At 41.4% G+C, this 20,423-nt stretch overlaps 1 protein-coding gene across 5 annotated transcripts in view; it reads left to right on the forward strand.

Moving 5' to 3' along the window:
- The first annotated feature begins 15,508 nt into the window (after positions 1–15,508).
- The window catches only part of LOC139578465 (centrosome-associated protein 350-like), a 44,462-nt gene continuing 39,547 nt past the window's right edge, over positions 15,509–20,423 (forward strand). For 4 of the 5 annotated variants that reach the window (XM_071406093.1, XM_071406096.1, XM_071406095.1 and 1 more), the window contains exon 1: positions 15,524–15,864. The gene's annotated coding sequence lies outside the window, so the exon portion shown is untranslated. Of the gene's footprint in view, positions 15,865–20,423 lie in introns of all 5 variants that reach the window. The other variant, XM_071406094.1, reaches the window with a different exon arrangement.

A 20,423-nucleotide genomic window follows, 5' to 3' on the forward strand; every position in this document is an offset into this window, starting at 1 on the left:
AAGTACTCAAATTAATAAGTAGTCAATTGGATTTCTGACTTATGTTTTACACTCCTAATCCCACATCAGTCAGGGTTCACACATATGGATGGCGACACAGTGAAAATGTCAGTTAGCTTAGCCATGGGGAGTGGTGAAGGGAGGAGGAATGGGGAAGCTCTTATTATATAAAAATGGCAACTGTGAACTGGCTACGCTACAGAATCAGGCAAACACGAGCCAAAAGCAGCATGCTGAACTTGTAAAATAAGTCATTTTTCAGTATTGCTTCGGGGATAGAAGAGACAAGAACTGTATCAATGAAATACTGTCTGTAAACAGATCTGTTTGTCAAATGTCTTCCACTAAGAAATGCATAGGTCACATTTTTGAGAAATGGCCTACTAAAGTACACTCTTGAATAAAAACAGCCTAATCTAATAATGCAGAATGTTATAACTTGAATGAAAGAGGGCATCTGTTTATACATTTTGAGTCAGGACTCTGTTTTACTGGAGACTGTGCTTAAGTTTGTCCTTGGATTGAAGGGACCATGGAAATGGCCTCTGAGAAATCCATCTCTCTGATCTCACAAACTTTGTTTAGCAACATAACTGGTCGAGTGAAAACACATTGCTCAACTTCCGGGGGTCTTCTCTCATCACAAGTGATTAAATTTGCACATTTAGAGATTCTGATTATCACCAGGACAAACATAATAATCAAATCCAATAATCACAAAGTGCGATATTCTCCTTGATGTCAATGTGAAGACATTGGTCTTCTGTTCTCCTTCCTAAATGCATTAGAATTAAGTTGTGTTTACACTTGACTCTTACATGCGACTTCCGCAATCAGAATACGAAGATCGCATTGAAAAGTTGCTTTCTGGTCTGATTGTGTTCAGATCTGGCTGACTAATTCAGGAGGTGGTCAAGGATGCATTGTGTGTGTGAGGGGTTCTCCTCAGTCTGGACTCAATCAGGCTACCGAAAGTGCATACAATTAGCAATGTCATCAGTACTCTAGAAAACGTGTGTTTTGGGACCGACATGCAACTTTTCATTAAAACGTTGGAGGAAATACGTTCCTAGCGTGTGAGGAATGTGTTTGTTGGCCTCATAAATGCTAGCCAGCTAGCTAATATTTTGAAAAACACATTTTTGTTTGGCTAGAGTTATGCTAACCAGTTTGCGATCCCTTTAGCGTTGCTTGCTAGCTTGATGGCTAGCTACAGAGGTTAGCTGGCTAGTTAGCTACAGTAGTTAGCTACTGCGCTCAGTTGTTGTGTTATCATATTTAGCCTATTCCACCGTTTGTAGAATGCATACTGGCATTTGAATATAGCGCGGAAAAGGGAATCCGGACACACGGTACGGTAGACGCATGGAACGTTCGTCATTCCCATGTTCAGAACTTGAATACTAAAGCTGCATGAACTGTCAAATCTAGACACGACCTTAAACACCTAAGAGCAGTCTATTTTATTTAATCTAGCAACAATCAGGAGAAGTGGAAGGTTTGACCCCAGGTTCAGAAGAGAGGGCTGTGCAGTGATGAAGCTTACTCAATAAGCACGCTGAGCCTAAAGTACTGTCATCTTCCATCCAAACACAAATTATTCTACATGCTGCTTCGCTGTCAACCTCAGCAGACCTCAAAGCAAACATGCTATAGCTAAAATTCTGAATTCAATTACCACATCACTACACACATATCATTAGTTGGTAAACAACTGATACTATCATGATGCTACAAATGTACTTATGCATATTTTGAAAGGAATAATGCAAAGTCTGAATAATGTCTACGACAGTGACTTAAAAAAGTAATAATATGGCCTGCACTATATTGGATTTTCACTGCTTTAGATGGGACTTTATAAAGTTATTAGATTGAGTTATTAGAAGTCCTAGCTCATTTCATTGTATTGTCTTTAAAGGATTTATCTGCCTCTGTCTAGCTGTGGTAATCATCGCTTTTACCCACCTCTCTTATTGTGTTGAAATGGTTCTCTTCCCACACTCTGGCGCTTAAGATGATCTAGTCTGTGCCTCCTTCGTTATGAAGACTATTGAATTCATGTGGGTAAAGCCTGGGTTAATGCACTCATCATGAAACACTACTCACTGAAACATGTCCTTTGAAAAGCATGACCAAAACAAAGTACCTTTAAAAACACATACAGTTACGTAAGCACTTGGCCATGTTTGGAACCTTACTAAAGTAGGTTGTACTTTCGAGAGCACCCAAGCTGGACTGGACGGTGGAGCTAGTACAAGGCCATTTCTACATAATGACTTCAGAACTTGAAGAAGCACTAGCTGCAATGTGAAGTGAATGGAACCAGGTGACTCACTGCTCATTGGATTCAGACAGGATTCTTAGACTACTCCACTGTCCAATCTTATCTCAACTACCCTCCATTCTCTCCCTTACCTAAAATACAAGCAAACCGATCTGTAATGATGTGTAATTTCAAACTTTAAAAATAGGGATATAGAGTGGTTATGTTGATTCTTGTCTCCTTCTATAACTGGGGTCATTCCATGTTTCATGAGCTAAAATAAAAGATCCCAGAAATGTTCCATATACGCACAAAAAACATTATTTAAGGTTCTTTCGCTCAAGTTTTGTGCACAAATGTGTTTACATCCCTGTTAGTGAACATTTCTGCCTGATCATTACACAGGTGCAACTTGTGCTGGGGACAATAAAAGGCCACTCTAAAATGTGCAGTTTTGTCACACAACACAATTCCACAGATGACTCACGTTTTGAGGGAGTGTGCAATTGGCGTGCTGACTGCAGGAATGTCCACCAGAGCTGTTGCCAGAGAGTTGAATGTTAATTTCCCAAACATAAGCCAACTCCAACATAATTTTAGAGAATTTGGCAGGATGTCCAACTGGCCTCACAACCACAGACCGCGTGTATGGTGTTGTGTGGGTGAACAGAGGGCCCTATGGTGGCGGTGGGTTATGGTTTGGGCAGGAATAAGTTACGGACAACAAACACAATTGCATTTTATCGATGGCAATTTGAATGAACAGATATAACATGACGAGATCCTGAGGCCCATTGTCGTGCATTCATCTGCCGTCATCACCTCATGTTTCAGCATGATAATGCATGGCCCCGTGTTGCAAGTATCTGTACACAATTCCTGGAGACTGAAAATGTCCCAGTTCTTCCATGGCCTACATACTCACTACACATGTCACCCACTGAGCATGTTTGGGATGCTCTGGATCGACGTGTACGACAGTGCGTTCCAGTTCCCGACAATATCAAGCAACTTCACACAGACATTGAAGAGGAGTGGGACAACATTCCACAGGACACAATCAACAGCCTCCTCAACTCTATGCGAAGGAGATGTGTTGTGTTGTGTGAGGCAAATGGTGGTCACACTAGACACTGACTGGTTTTCTGATCCACACCCCAATTTTTTTTTAATGGTATCTGTGACCAACAGATGCACATCTCTATTCCCAGTCATGTGAAATCCATAGATTAGGCCCAACTGTGTTTATTTCAAGACTGATTTTCTTATATGAACTGTAACTCAGTAAAATCTTTGAAATTGTTGCGTTTATATTTTGGTTCAGTTCATGATCAGGTCATGTGCAGCTGCACTCCGAATTGTTAATTACTTGTGTGCAGCCAGCTGTGGGCATACAACCTTAATTTATGTTGTGATGCAATCACAACCACAAGTCTCCCAATATATCCTATTTATAATTTGTAGTAAATTTTGACAGTAGAATAAATGTTTCTGACTGATATCGATGCTGTTTTCTAAATGAGAAGTTGGTTTTTAAGGGCAATTTCTGTTTAACATACAGTTTACACTTGTTCATGTGAGGTATTAGTTGAGTTTAGTGTACCTCCGACTACACTTAATTGTTACTTGTTAAAATGTCCATTCTTTAATGATTTCCTTGTACCTATGTTTGTCCTGTGTAACTGCGAGATTTTATTTGGGTGCGGTACACTCTTCTGGGCTCATCGCGCTAGAACCCCGTATGGAACATATCCATATGACACATATTACAGGGATCTAAACTAAAGCTAGTGAGATGACGTCCATGAAGGGAATGGGAGTCAACAAGGCCAAATGGGAGGGTAGGGTCGCCAACAATTTGGCAGATCCTTGAGGTGTAGCCCAGATGTTTATATTGCGCTTGCCGCCAATACGTAAATCAGGCGCAGTTATTTATTGGATGCATCTCATGACATGTAGTTTGTCCAATCCATTAGAGGCCAAAAATGCCCCAACATACCCCGGAAAAGACTTACAATTGCAAACCTCATACAATGTTATTAGAATGTCTAGTGGTTGCCAACCAAAAGCATTACACAATTCCCTCTGGCAACACATCAAGCCCTGAAACCTCACCGAAGTGATGCTATTCAATTTTGATTGTAAACTAAGAAATTAAATATGAATCCATGAAAAACGTGCCTGGACTCATCCTTGTAGCCGACTCTCTACGCAACGCAAAAGTTGTCTGTTTAGACTCTCCATTACAAAAACGTATATTTCCTATGCTTTCAGATGGGAAAAAATGCACAAAGCTAAAAATATGTTATGACTTCCGAAAACAGCTGTGAAATTGGCAGTCGATAGAGCTACAAGTACAACATTCGAACAGGTTATTTTCCTTCCCATTCATTCTAACTGAAAAGACAGTTTTGAAAGAAACAATTATAATACAATTTTACCCAAAGATAATGGCTGTCTCTCCATTTTCTCTTCGATTCCTTAAAAAACAAAGTGTTCTTTGGTAACGTTCATCGAATAATTTCCTTGTTGTGATTGAGAGGAGGTGGAAAGACAGAGCCGGGCGGATATACTGTATGAGAGATTGACTGTCTGCTGAGTTTCACGGAGTCATTCAGGTTTGTTCACCACAAGGGGACCGCGAGAGTCAGTGTATTTGGCAATTTAAGAATATGAATAATTTACTGCCAACACATTGTTCATATAACCAAATGTAATAGGTATACAATAGCGCCCATGGACAAGTTATTAATTATTATATTTAAACATTATTTGTAATTCAAGATTCAATATAATTCACTTTTTGTAATTGTCCTGTGTGCATTAGACCTTCCCAATGAACAAGCAACGGAGTGTAGCCTATAGAAAATGCAGGTAAAAACATAAGCTCGTCAGTTCAACGTCTAGTTTTGATTTACATTTGGTCGAGTTAACAATTAACGTGAATTCAAAGTGAAATCATAAAAAAATGTCACCATGTCATTGTATTTAGGTAAAATAAAAATAAAACTATTAAATGCCCTTATGTTGATTACTTTTTGCTAATCCAATCAGTTTTCCATGTTGATTCAACGTCATCATATAGATGTTTTTTTGTTGTTGGTTGAAATGACGTGAACAACTTTGATTCAACCTGTTTTTGCCCAGTTGTTTCTGGTTTTAAAAGGAGCTCATAATTCTCATAACTCCCCTGTGAGCAATCTCTCATGTTTAAACAATTTCTTATATTTTCTCAGTCTGCACTCCAATGCCATAGGGACCAAAGAGTGAAATGAACACATGCCACATAATACCAGACATTTAGCAGTAGGCTATACTGGTATGGAAAGACGTTTTAACATATATTCATTGCATTTTGTAAATAAATCATTGTATTTTGTATATCAATAATAGAAACATGTATATCAATAATTTGAATTGCTGATATACATTTTTATTATCGATATCAATATATAGAATTTTGATATGATCATTACATTTTTTATATAAAAAAATGTCTGATAATGACCTTCATGGGGACGGGATTGCATTTGCATGCTCCTTCATACAGTTACTAGTGAAAGTTCAAACACCCCTTTAATTAACAGTCTTCACATTTTGCTGTCTTAAAATTAAATAAAAAAAGGGATAAAATAAGATTTTTCCCTATAGATCTACACAACTTCCTCCTCGTTTTTAAAAAGAAAGAAAAAGTATAGAAATTTGTTCTAATTAATAAGAAATGTAAATGTATTCATTGCGTATGCCTTCACACCCCAGAGTTAATATTTGGTGGAAGCACCTTTGGCAGCCATTACAGCTGTAAATCATTTTGAATAAGATTATACTAACCTTGCACAACTCTTAGGGCAACATATCCATTGTTTTGTCAAAATTACTCAAGCTCAATAAATTTGTTTGGGAATCATTGATGGACTACAGTATTCAATGCTTGTCACTGATTTTCAAGCAGATTTAGGTCAGGACTGAGACTATTAGACCATTCAGGAACACTCAAAACCTATTGGAAAGCCATTCTGGAGTAACTTTGGCTTTTCAATTTGTGTAATTGTTCCACTGAAAAATAAAACTATCGCAGAGCTAGGTTTTCAGAATACTTTTAACCTGACCTTTGCTCCTTTCATATTTATTTTGATCCAAACATACTCCCCAGTCCCTGCCGGTAACAGTCATATCCATAACATGAGGCTGCCACCACAATACTCATCTTATTCAAAATTATTCACACCTGTAATGGCTGCCAATGCTGCTTCCACCTAGTTCCCCTATCCTCTTTATGTTGTATACAAATGACTGCATCTGCAGGCACCCCAACAACTACGTGGTTAAGTTCTCGGACAACATCGCTGTCCTCTGGCTCTTAAACAAAGGCTCTGACACCAACGGTTACAAGGCAGAGATTGAAGGATTCGTTAGATGGTGTGATAAACTGTATAAACATTAACATTTACCCCTGTCAATAAAACTGCTTAACATCAGGGCAGACATAGCGACGGCAATAATGGACTGGAGCCTGGCCTGTGGGACTTCATCATGTGGAACTGCCACCTAGTCACAGCCTTGCCTGAAATGTTTACATTTCAGGAGACACTTTTATCTAGAGTGACTTACAGGAGCAATTAGGGTTAAGTGCCTTGCTCAAGGGCACATTCGCATATCTTTTTACCTAGTTGTCTCTGGGATTTGAACCATCAACCTTTCAGTTATGTGCCCAACGCTCTTAACCGCTAGGTTACCTGCCGCATGACGTGAACTTATTAACCTTTGGTGTGGATAGGGAGGGGTGCATGATGGGGTATTATTCTCAATTGATTCTATGTATTTATGTATTTGTGCGGAAGCAGCAGCACTCTCTATTGTCCATGTCAAATTTCTCTTCCGGGACAATAGAGTACAGTGCATTTGGAAAGTATTCAGACCCCTTGACTTTTTCCCCATTTTGTTACGTTACAGCCTTATTCAAAAATGGATTCAATTGTTTTTTTCCCCCTCATCATTTCACACACAATACCCCATAATGACAAAGCAAAATCGGGTTTTTAGAATCACATTTACATCAGTATTCAGACCATTTACTCAGTACTTTATTGAAGCAACTTTGGCAGCGATTACAGCCTCAATTCTTCTTGGGTATGACGCTACAAGCATACCTGTTGGCACACCTGTATTTGGGGAGTTTCTCCCATTCTTCTCTGCAGATCCTCTCAAGCTCTGTCAGGTTCGATGGAGAGCTATTTTCAGGTCTCTCCAGAGATGTTAGATCAGATTCAAGTCTGGACTCTGGCTGGGCCACTCAATGACATTCAGAGACTTATCCCGAAGCCACTCCTGCGTTGTTTTGGCTGTGTGCTTGGGATCATTGTCCTGTTGGAAGGTGAACCTTTGACTCAGTCTGAGGTCCTGAGTGCTCTGGAGCAGGTTTTCATCAAGGATCTGTCTGTACTTTGCTCCGTTCATCTTTCCCTCGATCCTGACTAGTCTCCCAGTCTCTGCCGCTGAAAAACTGATGCTGCCACTACCATGCTTCACAGTAGGGATGGTGCCAGGTTTCCTCCAGACGTGACGAATGGCATTCAGGCCAAAAGAGTTCAATCTTGGTTTCATCAGACCAGAGAATCTTTTTTCTCATGGTCTGAGAGTCCTTTAGGGGCCTTTTGGCAAACTCCAAGTGGACTATCATGTGCCTTTTACTGAGGGGGGGCTTCCGTCTGACCACTCTACCATAAAGGCCTGATTGGTGAAGTGCTGCAGAGATGGTTGTCCTTCTGGAAGGTTCTCCCATCTCCACAGAGGAACTCTGGAGCTCTGTCAGAGTGACCATTGGGTTCTTGGTCACCTCCCTGACCAAGGCCCTTCCCCGATTGCTCAGTTTGGCCTGGCGGCCAGCTCTAGGAGGAGTCTTGGTGGTTCCAAACATCTTCCATTTAAGAATGATGGAGGCCACTGTGTTCTTGGGGACCTTCAATGCTGCAGAAATGTTTTGGGAGCCTTCCCCAGATCTGTGCCTCGACACAATCCTGTCTCGGAGCTCTACGGACAATTCCTTCAACCTCATTGGTTGGTTTTTGCTCTGACATGCACTGTCAACTGTGGGACCTTATATGGACAGGTGTGTGCCTTTCATGTCCAATCAATTGAATTTACCACACCACAGGTGGACTCCAATGAAGTTGTAGAAACTTCAAGGATGATCAATGTAAACAGGATGCACCTGAGCTCAATTTCGAGTCTCATAGCTAGATACTTATGTAAATAAGGTATCTGTCAACTGTGGGATCTTATATAGACAGGTGTGTTCCTTTCCAAATAATGTCCAATCAATTGTAACTTGGCCACTCAGGAAAATGTTTGGTAAGCAACTCCAGTGTAGATTTGGCCTTGTTTAAGTTCCTTGTCCTGCTGAAAGGTGCATTCATCTCCCAGAGTATGGTGGAAAGCAGACTGAACCAGGTTTTCCTCTACGATTTTTCCTGTGCTTAGCTCCATTCCATTTACTTTTTATTCCGAAAACTCCCCAGTCCTTAACAATTACAAGCATACCCATAACATGATGCAGCCACCACTATGCTTGAAGATATGGAGAGTGTTACTCAGTAATGTGTTGCGTTGGATTTGCCCCAAACATAACATTTTGTATTCAGGACATTTACTGAATTGCTTTGCCACATTTTTTGCAGTATTACTTTAGTGCCTTGTTGCAAACAGGATGCATGTTTTGGAATATTTGTATTCTGTACAGGCTTCCTTCTTTTCCCTCTGTCAATTAGGTTAGTATTATGGAGTAACTACAATGTTGTTATCCATCCTCAGTTTTCTCCTATCGCAGCCATTAAACTCTGTAAATGTTTTAAAGTCACCATTGGCTTTCATGGTGAAATCCCTGAGCGGTTTCCTTCCTCTCTGGCAAAAGAGTTGGTAACGATGCCTGTATCTTTGTTGTGACTGGGTGTATTGATACACCATCCAAAGTGTAATAAATAACTTCACCATGCTCAAAGGGATATTCAATGTCTGCTTATTTTTTTTAATCATCTAACAATAGGAGCTCTGCTTTGTGAGGCATTGGAAAACCTCCCTGGTCTTTGTGGTTGAATCCCAAGGATGAACCAGACTTGTGGAGGTCTACCATTTTTTTCTGAGGTCTTGGCTGATTTCTTTTGATTTTCCCATGATGTCAAGCAAAGAGGCACTGAGTTTGAAGGTAGGCCTTGAAATACATCCACAGGTACACCTCCAATTGACTCAAATGATGTCAATTAGCCTATCAGAAGCTTCTAAAGCCATGACATCATTTTCTGGAATTTTACAAGCTGTTTAAAGGCACAGTCAACTTAGTGTATGTAAACTTCTGACTCACTGGAATTGTGACACAGTGAATTATAAGTGAAATAATCTGTCTGTAAACAATTGTTGGAACATTTACTTGTGTCATGCACAAAGTAGATGTCCTAACCGACTTGCCAAAACTCTAGTTTGTTAACAAGAAATTTGTAGAGTGGTTGAAAAACGAGTTTCAATGACTCCAACCTAAGTGTATGTAAACTTCCGACTTCAACTGTACGTATCAGTCATTGCATGCACTAATTTCAATCTGATTTGGTTCTTTTTAAATGACATCGGTCTAGACTCACCCAGCAATATGTTAACATTCAATCAGGAGATTAAGAGTTGAATCCCTTGGTGGGTTGCGCTCAGCCCTCTCTCTTTTTTTCCTGGATCAACACACAGTTTAGTTTTTCAAGACCAATTAATCCGGGTCACGGCACCAAGTGTTAGCAGTTGATGTTACTCTTAAATAACACAGACCCCAAGGCAAATCAGGGGGAGGTAAATAGGTTTATTCAAAGAGGACAAATCATAAATGTAATGCTGAAAGGTAGATGGTTCATCTCCCCTGTCCTCAGGGATTCTCTCCTCAGTGATTGTTTCCACAGAACAAAGGACAGGATGTAGTTGTCACGTTCTGACCTTAGTTCCTTTGTTTTGTCTTTTGTTTTAGTATGGTCAGGGCGTGAGTTGGGTGGGTTGTCTATGTTAGTTTTTCTATGATTTTCTATTTCTGTGTTTGGCCTGATATAGTTCTCAATCAGAGGCAGCTGTCAATCGTTGTCCCTGATTGGGAACCATATTTAGGTAGCCTGTTTTCTGTTGGGTTTGGTGGGTGGTTGTTTTCAGTCTTTGTGTTTCTGCACCAGATAGAACTGTTTCGGTTTTCACTTTGTTGTTTTTGTATTTTGAGTTGTTCACTTTCATAAAATAAGATGAACAATTACCACGCTGCGCATTGGTCCTCCGATCCTTCAAACTTCTCCTCCTCAGACGAGGAGGAAGACGACGGCCGTTACAGTAGTTTTATAACCCTAGCCTGTGGTTGACCAATTAGAATTCCTAGAATAGAACTTCCAACTTCAACTGTAGCTATCGTTGTTGCCTGAAATTGCTCGTCCATATATTTATATATTCTTACTTACATTCCTTTACTTAGATTTGTGTGTTTTGGGTATATGTTGTGAAATTGTTAGATATTACTTATTAGATATTACTGCAGTGTTGGAGCTAGAAACACAAGCATTTCGCTACACCCGCAATAACATCTGCTAAACACGTGTATGTGACCAATACAATTTGATTTGTCGAGAAGGAACCTGCAAGTAAGCATTTCGTTAGATGGTGTATACTATTTGTATCCTGTACGTACGACTAATAAAACGTGAAACTAATTTAAACTAAAACTAAATAGAACGATAAGTTTATAACATTAATGCGCACCAGTTATGTTTGCTTATATTATCCTTTAAACTACTAATACTACTTTGAATGTTGTAACTATCAACTGTCCCGTTAACAATCACCCATATTAGCAAACATATTTGATTTCAAATGTCACATTGCTCTAGAAGGGCCCTATAGGATTAAACTACTGTTACCTACTCTGTTTATCCTTTTTTTGCTGATCTGGCATAAGGTTTTACCTATACAACATTAATAATTTCCTTGTTGGAAGAAAGGAATGGTGGGTGGGATGATGGATGTTCGAGGAGACCATCCAGCAGAGGGTGCTATAACTCTTTCTTTAAAATTGGCAAGCTACTATAGTTGGACATTTCTCAAATTATATCTTAGTATATACAAAGATGATCTATATATAGATCATATTTTGCCTTTTCCTCTCTGATATATGTCAGTACCTAACCACTGTATCTAACCATTCTGCCGTTTGTGTTTCTGTTCTAAATGTGTGCCGTTTCCCTTATTTTCTCAGAGTAACCCGAGATAGGAGATTGCAGAGGCAGAGCCTTGTAGATATGTCTCCGGGCCAGAGCCCTCGTCTATGTACTTAGTTTGAGGAGTTAGCAAGGTAACTTTGGTCAGCTCAGAGTTAGCGGCATTGGCGGAAATCTTTTGATGGCAGGGGCAGCTATGTAGGTGGGCCAAAATTGTTCTCTCTGTGATATTACTCTAGAAATGAGAAAATTCATAACACTCTGTGCTTGGGATTCTTGACCAATCATGTTCACGCTGTCATGCTGCATCACACGGTTGGTATGGTGGCTGTTTGCATATCACACCCACATCAAACCACACCCCCAAAACAGCTCTCAGTCATGGCTTCTTTGCATTTCTTAATGAGCAAGCTAAAAAAGCCAGGCCAAATCAGTGAGTTCTTTAAAGTAGTCAACTGGGTGGGGATTTCTATGGGTTGGGGGCAATCAGCCAATGATCAGAGCATTGTCTTCTTCTTCAAGCATTTCACTGAACTTGTGCATGTGACAAATACAACTTGAAATAGGGTGCTATGGTTTGTAAATGGCTATAAGCTATATCACCACTATCTTGTGGCTACAATAAATGAATGACACACAATATTTGGTTCAGGACTCCAGCACTGCAGGTGGTATAGAGGTCCTGGATGGTAGGAAGCTCAGCCCAGTACATAGCACTATATTCTGTAGCGCCTTGCAGTTGGATGCCAAGCAGTTCCATACCAAGCGGGGATGCAGCCAGTCAAGATGCTCTTGATGGTGCAGCTGAATAACTTTTTGAGGATCTGAGGGCCCATGCCAAATCTTTTCAGCCTCCAACGTTGTTTTAGAGAATTTGGCAGTGCGTCCAACCGGCCTCACAAGCGCAGACCACGTGTAACCACACCAGCCAAGGGCTTCCACATCCGGGACAGCTGAGGAAACTGAGGAGTATTTCTGTCTGTAATAAAGCCCATTTGTGGGGAAAATTTCATTCTGATTTGCTAGGCCTGCGCCCTAGTGGGTGGGAATGGCTCCCAAATGGGTGGGTCTATGCCCTCCCAGGCCCACCTATGGCTGCGCCCCTTCCCAGTCATGTGAAATCCATAGATTCGGGCCTTCATTAGGGCCTAATGAATTCATTTTAATTGACTGATTTCCTTATATGAATTGTAACTCAATAAAATTTTAGAAATTGTTGTGTTTACATTTTTGCTAAGTATAAATGAAACCACTGATGGAAGTGATCACCTCGTGCACTGTAATTGTTCTCCACAGCCTAGCTCATGCAGCAACACTGCTCAATGAACAAAGGAATGTTTGTGTAGGGAAAGAGGGGCCAAGCACAGAGAGTTATGCTAATTATCACCATCTACATGGGAGGTGTGAATTGCAGGTTATTACCATGTGCCATGTGCTCAGGTAGAAGCCATTAGCCTAGCCATTAACCAAAACAAAGTAAACCATGTTTCAAAGTTGATGCCGCATTTATGTCATGTAGGAGTGATCGGAGGAATTGCTTGTCTACATCGGAGGAAAGACTTGGAGTGTTCACATGCTCGGGGCTCGGAAGAAATGCAAGAACCATTCTCACCATTAACAGCCGAAATTGCGGCATTGTTTTTTGCCCTTTTCAGTGGTGCATGACGTCAGAGTTCCGCATGTGGGAAAGATCGGGGTCCAGAGATCATACCCACGTTTCCTGGTTGTAATTACGAGTTGGAGGGGCATTCACATGCATTTTTCCCAATAGGAAGGTCATACGTGGTCCCGTGTGGCTCAGTTGGTAGAGCATGGCGCTTGCAACGCCAGGTTTGTGGGTTCATTCCCCACGGGGGGACCAGGATGAATATGTATAAACTTCCCAATTTGTAAGTCGCTCTGGATAAGAGCGTCTGCTAAATGACTTAAATGTAATGTAAATGTACTTGATGTGAACATGATGTGAACGTGGGACGATGCATGTGCATTAGGTATACTTATGTGGATGAGTCAACTTATTTGAATTTCATTTTCATATGATTTAATACATGTTTTTAACAAAGTGCGCTCCATTTGAGGTAGAAAACGTAAACGTTATTACAAGGAAAAAAACTTTCAGGCCTAATAATTTTGAGACTACAGGAAATAGGTTGACTGCTATGTTAATTAAACAACTGCAGTCATGGCTGCTTGGATTGTCAACAGCCTTGTGGCTATTGTAGTCTTTTGACTGTGGGCCAGCTAAGGAGTATTGGTGTCTCTGAGGGGTCTTTGGTCTGGTTTGCTAACTACCTCTCTCAAAGAGTGCAGTGTATAAAGTCAGAACATCTGCTGTCTAAGCCACTGCCTGTCACCAAGGGTGTACCCCAAGGCTCGATCCTAGGCCCCACGCTCTTCTCAATTTACATCAACAACATAGCCCAGGAAATTGGAAGCTCTCTCATCCATTTATATGCAGATGATACAGTCTTATACTCAGCTGGCCCCTCCCCGGAGTTTGTGTGAAACGCTCTACAACAAAGCTTTCTTAGTGTCCAACAAACTTTCTCTGCACTTAACCTTGTTCTGAACACCTCCAAAACAAAGGTCATGTGGTTTGGTAAGAAGAATGCCCTTCTCCCCACAGGTGTGGTTACTACCTCTGAGGGTTTAGAACTTGAGGTAGTCACCTCATATAAGTACTTGGGAGTATGGCTAGACGGTACACTGTCCTTATCTCAGCACATATCAAAGCTACAGGCTAAAGTTAAATCTAGACTTGGTTTCCTCTATCGTAATCGTTCCTCTTTCACCCCAGCTGCCAAACTATACCCTGATTCAGATGACCATCCTACCCATGCTAGATTATAGAGATGTAATTTATAGATCGGCAGGTAAGAGTGCTCTCGAGTGGCTAGATGTTCTTTACCATTCAGCCATCAGATTTGCCACCAATGCTCCTCATAGGACACATCACTGCACTCTATACTCTTCTGTAAACTGGTCATCTCTGTATACCCATTGCAAGACCCCCTGGTTGTTGCTTATTTATAAAACCCTCTTAAGCCTCACTCCCCCGTATCTGAGATATCTACTGCAGCCCTCATCCTCCACACAACACACATGTTCTGCAAGTCACATTCTGTTAAAGGTCCCCAAAGCACACACATCCCTGGGTCACTCGTCTTTTCAGTTCGCTGCAGCTAGCGACCGGAACGAGCTGCAACAAACACTCAAACTGTACAGTTTTATCTCAATCTCTTAATTCAAATACTCAATCATGGACACTCTTACTGACAGTTGTGGCTGCTTTGCGTGATGTATTGTTGTCTCTACCTTCTTTCCCTTTGTGCTGGTGTCTGTGCCCAACAATGTTTGTACCCTGTTTTTTTCTGCTACCATGTTGTGTTGCTGCCATGTTATTGTCATGTTGTGTTGCTGCCATGCTATGTTGTCGTCTCAGGTCTCTCTTTATGTAGTGTTGTGCTGTCTCCCTTGTCATGATGTGTGTTTTGTCCTATATTTGTATTTATTTTATTTTTATTTTTAATCTCAGCCCCCATCCCCGCAGGAGGTATTTTGCCTTTTGGTAGGCCGTCATTGTAAATAATAATTTGTTCTTAATTGCCTAGTTAAATAAAGGTTGAATAAAAAAATACAAAATAAAACATTAAAAACGGGGACCATTTCTGAAGTTTCCAGACTGGGAATGCAAAGGAACACGGCCATTAATCGTCACTAGTTACCACAGCCACACATTCATAAATGGCTAAACTCCACCTGTTTCTACAATTTCTCTTCTTAAACTCTGATTTTAAACCTACCCCTAACCTTAATCACACTGCTAACCTTATGCCTAATCCTAACCTTACTTTAAGACCAACAAGCTAAATAAATTATATATTGCCAATTTCTATTTTGTGTCTGCAGTAACTAGTGACGCAACCCCTCTGGACTCCACCCACTGAGGACGGCTCTAGCAAAGATTTGTTATACTAAACCTGTGGCTTCAGTCTTGTTTTGTGAAGTCACGTTTCCACCTCCCGCGAGTTTACACGTCACCAGTTTCCTGTTGTTATTCTGTCAATGGTGGACAGTCTAACTAACTCATAAATATCGGGGAATATCAACACTGTAACCAGGAAAAGACAACCTGGAAGGCGGTAAGCTATTTACTAATAGAAGCTAAAACCAAACTCTCCAAGCCGGTGGAATTGAAAGAGGCGGCAGCTAATTAGCTTAATAGCTGGCAAAAATCTGACAGTAGGCTAGCCACTGTAGCAGTAGCAGCGGCCTTGGTCGGTTTTGGAAAAGTTGCCTGATTTTATGTCCATCATCAAGAAATTACCATCATCACGAGCTATGGACATCTAGTTTGGAGCGTCACCCGGACCGGTATGTAGCCACGATTGGCATATTTTAGAAGTTGTGCAAAATTTCCTCTAAACGAAGCCCCAAACTATCGTTAGCGTTCTAACTACAAGGTTAACTAATATTACGCCACTTGCTAGCGATCATTGCGTTAGTAAAGTTTGATAGCTAGCTAACTGTGTTAGCCTGGTGTCACTGTTTTAGCTAGTAACAGCGGATGTTTGCGTGCTAATGTTATCCAGCCCATAGCCCACAGCACAATCATCCCCATAGTTACCGAAGAGTTATGATTAAATATAAAATGTTCTATACTATATGTGATGTAAATCCCCGATTGGCAAATAATTAGTTAGGTAACGTTAACTAGTTAGCAATCTTACAAAATAGTTAACTTTAACTTACATTAGCTAGCTACAATTAGTAAACTAGCTAGCTAACTATTCACTTAGATTACTAATATTGTGATGTAGTTGAGCGGCTTCACTGCAAGTAATATTGTATGTTTTTAATATTCATTAAAAAAACTGGATAGTAAGCTTTTCTAGATTAGTTACAAATTATCACCTCTCCTTTGCATTGACAATGAGAACTACTTGCAGCCGACCGATGTTGTGCTTCAAACTGTAATACGCGACAGTTTCTGTGAATAATTATTCACCAAATGTATCGTGGAGTTGGGTTTAATCGCCTACTAGCTAACTAACCAAGTTGCTTTAACTTTGTTGGGAGCCACACCTCAGCTGTTATGCTTTTGTTGAAAATTATTTGGCAGATTTATAGTAGTAACTGTTTATGACAATGTATTTTATAATGTAACGTTAATAACACTGAAACTGTAGCTGCCATTTTACACTTCGTTTTGACAAATTGATACATTTCAAGCCTTTATTTTTGCCTGCACTATCTGATAATTTGCTATGTCTGTAGTGAACATTGATCTCCAGTGGGACATATTTTCCAGTACATGTTGTTTTAGACCTCATGTTTTATTGAACACACTGATTTGTGGCTGTCACTGGGTTTTCAGCCAGACTGTCAAAAGTGGTTGCTGTGAGTAGATGGGCTGTAGGCTGGATCTTGAATATTAAAACACCATTTGAAATAGTCATCCATGCCAGCCTGAGCTGTTGTTTATTACATAGAGAGCCTATTAAACCTAATTATGTCGTTTATTATGAGTAAACTGCAGTGACATGAGAGGAATGCATGGAGTGTGAAATATGAGATTCCAGAAGGCCCTGTTTTTTCAAAGAACGCATAGCTAGATACATGGACCTTATCAGAAATCCCAATATGCCCTCAGATGAACCATCACAGGCAAAGCGTCAATACAGGACTAAGATTGAATCCTAGTACACCGGCTCTGACGCTCGTCGGATGTGACAGGCCTTGCAAACTATTACGGACTACAAAGGGAAAACCTGCCGCAAACTGCCCCGTGACGCGAGACTACCAGACGAGCTAAATGCCTTTTATGCTCGCTTCGTGGCAAGCAACACTGCAGCATGCATGAGAGCACCAGCTGTTGCGGACTACTGTGTGATCATGCTCTCCATAGCCGATGTGAGTAAGACCATTAAACAGATTCAACATTCACAAAGCTGCAGGGCCAGACGGATTACCAGGACGTGTACTCAAATCATGAGCGGACCAACTGGCAAGTGTTTTCACTGACATTTTCAACCTCTCCCAAATCGAGTCTGTAATACCTACATGTTTCAAGCAGACCACTATAGTCCCTGTGCCCAAGAAAGCGAAGGTAACCTGCCTCAATAACTACCGCCCTGTAGCATTCACATCGGTAGCCATGTAGTGCTTCGAGGCTGGTTGTGGCTCACATCAACACCATCCCGGGAAACCGTGGACCCACTCGGATTTGCATACCGTCCCAACAGATCCACAGATGACATAATCTCAGTCTCATTCCACTCTGCCCTTTTCCACCTGGACAAAAGGAACCCCTATGTGAGAATGATGTTCATTGACTACAGCTCAGCGTTCAACACCATTGTGCCCACAAATCTCATCACTAAGCTAAGGTCCCTGGGACTAAACACCTCCCTCTGCAACTGGATCCTGGACTTCCTGACGGGCCGCCCCCAGGTGGTAAGGGTACGCAACATCTGCCATGCTGATCCTCAACACTGGGGCCCCTCAGGTGTGCGTGCTTAGTCCCCTCCTGTACTCCCTGTTCACCCACGACTGAGTGGCCAAGCACGACTCCAACATCATCATTAAGTTTGCTGACGACACAAGTGTTAGGCTTAATCACCGACAACGATGAGACCGCCTACAGGGAGGAGGTCAGATACGGACAACAACCTCTCCCTCAACGTGAGCAAGTCAACAGGCCCCATTAACATCGACGTGGCTGTAGTGGAGCGGGTCGAGAGCTTCAAGTTCCTTGGTGTCCACATCACCAACAAACTAACATGGTCCAAGCACACCAAGATAGTCGTGAAGAGGGCACGACAACACCTTTTCCCCTTCAGGAGACTGAAAAGTTTTAGCATGGGTTCCCAGATCCTCAACAAGTTCTACAGCTGCACCATCGAGAGCATCCTGACCGGTTACATCACCGCCTGGTATGGCAACTGTTCGGGTTTTGACTGTAAGGTGCTACAGAGGGTAGTGCGTACAACCCAGTACATCACTGGGGCCAAGCTTCCTGCCATCCAGAACCTATATACTATACGGTGTCAGAAGAAGGCTCAAAAAATTCTCAGACTCCAGTCACCCAAGTCATAGACTGTTCTCTCTGCTACCACATGGCAAGCAGTACCGGAGCGCCAAGTCTAGGTCCAAAAAGCTCCTTAACAGCTTCTACCCCCAAGCCATAAAACTGCTGAACAATTAATAAAATGGCCACCTGTACTATTTACATTGACACCCCCTCCTTTGTTTTAACTCTGCTACTCGCTGTTTATCTGTGCATAGTCACTTTATCCCTACCTAGATGTACTAATGACCTCGACTAACCTGTACCACCGCACATTGACTCGTTACTGGTCCTCCCTGTATATAGCCTCGTTATTGTTATTTTATTTGTTACTTTTTAATTTTTTACTTTATTTCTTGAACTGCGTTGTTGGTTAAGGGCTTGTAAGTAAGCATTTCACAGTAAGGTCTGCACCTGTTGTATTCGGTGCATGTGACATACAATTGTGATTTGATTAATTTAAGCACATTTCAACATTGGTTCTACTGTCAACCTCCGTGAATACTTTTTTTTTCGAAGAAAATGTGATAAATAATACACTCAAAGCCATGTCTTTTTCTTTCGTATGTTCCTATCTCGTCATAAGGAAACCTTGTTAGGTATTTGCTTTAGAACCGGTTTTAATGGAAATAGAACAGCTCTTTAAATGGAAGTGCAACAGCTCTTGAGTCAGCAGTCTGTCATTAATGATACATTGGTTATTTATTTCCTTCATACATCCATACCTATGTATAATCAATCCTGTTTTGAACCTCTGCAGATGCTGGATAAGAGGTGCTTGTCCCAGTCACTTAGATTCTTTGCCTGCCTGCAAGTAGCATTAATGCAGTGTTTGGATTCAGTGTGTGTCTGCTCAGGTGGTTTGAACTCTGTTTTCCTGGATAGATGGCAGCATAAAAGTACTGCTGCTGACATTAGGTTCCTATTTCTCACATACAGTGCCTTCGGAAAGTATTCAGACCCCTTGACTTTTTACACATTTTGTTAGGTTACAGCCTTATTCTAAAATTGATTAAAAAAAATCCCCCCTCATCAATTTACACCCAATACCCCATAATGACAAAGCACAAACCATTTTTTTTTTTTAAATGTGAAATTTACATAAGTTTTCAGACCCTTTACTCAGTACTTTTGGCAGCGATTACAGCCTTGAGTCTGGGATATGACGCTACAAGCTTGGCACACCTGTACTTGGGGAGTTTTTCCCATTGTTCTCTGCAGATCCTCGCAAGCTCTGTCAGGTTGGATGGGGAGTGTTGCTGCACAGCTATTTTCAAGTCTCTCCAGAGATGTACGATTGGGTTCAAGTCCGGGCTCTGGCTGGGCCACTCAAGGACATAAAGAGACTTGTCCCAAAGCCACTCCTGCTTTGTCTTGGCTGTGTGCTTAGGGTTGTTGTGCTGTTGGAAAGTGAACCTTCTCCCCAGTCTGTGGTCCTGAGCACTCTGGAGCATGTTTTCACCAAGGATCTTTCTGTACTTTGCTCCGTTCGTCTTTCCCTCAACCCTGACTAGTCTCCCAGTCCCTGCCACTGAAAAACATCCCCCACAGCATGATGTTGCCACCACCATGCTTCACCGTAGGTATGGTGCCAAGTGTCCTCCAGACGTGACGCTTGGCGTTCAGGCCAGAGTTCAATATTGGTTTCATCAGACCAGAGAATCTTTTTTCTCATGGTCTGAGAGTCTTTAGGTGCCTTTTGGCAAACTCCAAGCAGGCTGTTGTGCTTTTTACTGAGGAGTGGCTTCAGTCTGGCCACTCTACCATAAAGGCCTGATTGGTGGAGTGCTGCAGAGATGGTTGCCCTTCTGGAAGGTTCTCCCATCTCCACAGAGGAGCTCTGTCAGAGTGACCATCGGGTTCT

The sequence above is a fragment of the Salvelinus alpinus genome, chromosome 6 (assembly GCF_045679555.1).
Source record: "Salvelinus alpinus chromosome 6, SLU_Salpinus.1, whole genome shotgun sequence".
Lineage (NCBI taxonomy): Eukaryota > Metazoa > Chordata > Actinopteri > Salmoniformes > Salmonidae > Salvelinus > Salvelinus alpinus.